The sequence below is a fragment of the Triturus cristatus genome, chromosome 7 (genome assembly GCF_964204655.1).
Source record: "Triturus cristatus chromosome 7, aTriCri1.1, whole genome shotgun sequence".
NCBI lineage: Eukaryota > Metazoa > Chordata > Amphibia > Caudata > Salamandridae > Triturus > Triturus cristatus.
In genome coordinates, this window is record NC_140590.1 from 48,886,866 (window position 1) to 48,889,214 (window position 2,349).

The window sequence follows — 2,349 nt, forward strand, 5'->3', positions numbered from 1 at the left end:
ATCTCCACCTTCTCATGATGTCGTGAGCATCAGAACCGAAACTGTGAACGTCAGAAACTGCTCCAATGCCGTGTGCTCTTTTAGGGTCCACTTACCTTGCTGGTGTTTTAGGTTGCTCGCGTTTCAGTTTGCTGGTGTTTTATGTTGCTGGTGCTTTAGTTTGCTGGTGTTTTAGGTTGCTGGTGCTTTAGTTTGCTGGTGTTTTACTTTGCTGGTGTTTTAGTTTGCTGGTGTTTTAGTTTGCTGGTGTTTTAGTTTGCTGGTGTTTTAGTTTGCTGGCGTTTTAGTTTGCTGGTGTTTTAGTTTGCTGGTGTTTTAGTTTGCTCGTGTTTTACCTTGCTGGTGTTTTAGGTTGCTCGCGTTTCAGTTTGCTGGTGTTTTAGGTTGCTGGTGCTTTAGTTTGCTGGTGTTTTACTTTGCTGGTGTTTTAGTTTGCTGGTGTTTTAGTTTGCCGGCGTTTTAGTTTGCTGGTGTTTTAGTTTGCTGGTGTTTTAGTTTGCTGGCGTTTTAGTTTGCTGGTGTTTTAGTTTGCTGGTGTTTTAGTTTGCTGGTGTTTTAGTTTGATGGTGTTTTAGTTTGTTCGTGTTTTGTTTGCTCGCGTTTCAGTTTGCTGGTGTTTTAGTTTGCTGGTGTTTTACTTTGCTGGCTTTTTGGTTTGCTGGTGTTTTAGTTTGCTGGTGTTTTAGTTTGTTCGTGTTTTATTTTACTGGTGTTTTAGTTTGCTCGCGGTTTAGTTTGTTCGTGTTTTATTTTGCTGGTGTTTTAGTTTGCTCGCGGTTTAGTTTGCTCGTGTTTTAGTTTGCTGGTATTTTAGTTTGCTTGCACATTGAGGCTGCTTTGCCTTGCGCACATTACGCTTGGCACGTTTATTTTTCCGGCACGACATTATTTTAGAAAAACACAGCACATGTTTTTGTTATTGTTTCAGACAGTCTGAACATCTTGCACAAGGTCAAACAACACTGTGCTCGGTCTTTTGTGATCGGGCAAACGTTGCCTGGCACTTAGACACAACATAAATTGACGTCTGCTGTTTTCAAGAAGAGTCGTCATAATATATACACAGAGACAGGTCGTTCTGAAAACAGAGAGAAGACATTCTAGCAGAGCAAAGGTACAGACGAGAGAGAGATCCAATGCCTGAGATCAAGCATAGCAGGTACGGGGTTCGCCACTCCACTCAGAGACCTACAATATAACACTGTGTTCCCCTTGGGTGGGTGGGCTGAGGCAGATCAAAAATTCACCATGGTAGGGCTTCTTATTGTTTATAGTTTTCTTGTAATGCTCCTCACACTGTTATGATGCATATGTTTTCTAGTTGCAGCACAGGGGTTTTATAATAGAGCACAATAGTTTCAATAAATATTGTAAACTGTTCTAGTGTACTTTTTTTGTATTAAGGAAATGAATGAGTGAAAAAATGAAAGGCTGGTGATCTTTTTCCATGGCTCCCTGTGAGGACCAGAGTGTTGTGCTCTGGGGCACTAACTTACCTGTCTCTCTGGGTAGGTTATGAGGGCAGGTAAAGTACTACGAGCTATTCTGGATTGGGGCTCATAGGTGCTGAGCTGGTATAGTGACTAGGGGCCATATGTAGGTAGCCTAACATTTACCACTTCATAAATACCGAATTTTACCGATTCGGTATTTATGAAGTGGTAAATGATATGTAGGTAATCCATCGGTAATATTTACCGATTCGGAATGGGTCGGTAATTTAGAATTGGTATTTACCGATTCGGTAATGGTAACTGGCTTCCCATTGATTCCTATGGGCCAGGAGGCCCATAGGAATCAATGGGAAGCCAGTTACCATTACCGAATCGGTAAATACCGATTCGGTAATGGGGGGAGCACAATCAAGGGTGGCAGGGTGTCACAGTGACACCCTGTTGCACCCCTGATTCCTGCATGTGTGCACATGTGGCACACATACATGCCCTAAGGGCATGTATGTCTGCCACATTGCACACTTCAAAGTGCAAAAAAATGCTTTTTACCAGCTATTCGTCATTTACCACCAACTTTTAGTTGGTGGTAAATAACGAATCCCCACAACAACCACACACTCCCCCTACATATCATTTCAGGATTCGGTATTTACCGAATCGGTAAAATTACTGATTCGGTAATTTTACCGATTCGGTAAATTACCGAATCCTGAAATGTGCCCCCTACATACCAAAAGCCTGAATACCGGTCGGTAACGGGATATTTACCAAAAATCGGCCGTTACCGACCGGTATTGGGCTTCCTACATATGGCCCTAAGTCCCTACATACTGACGTTCTTTTGTCCCAGGCATAGTTGTTTTATACAGAATCCCTGAAACAATAGCAACCCAGA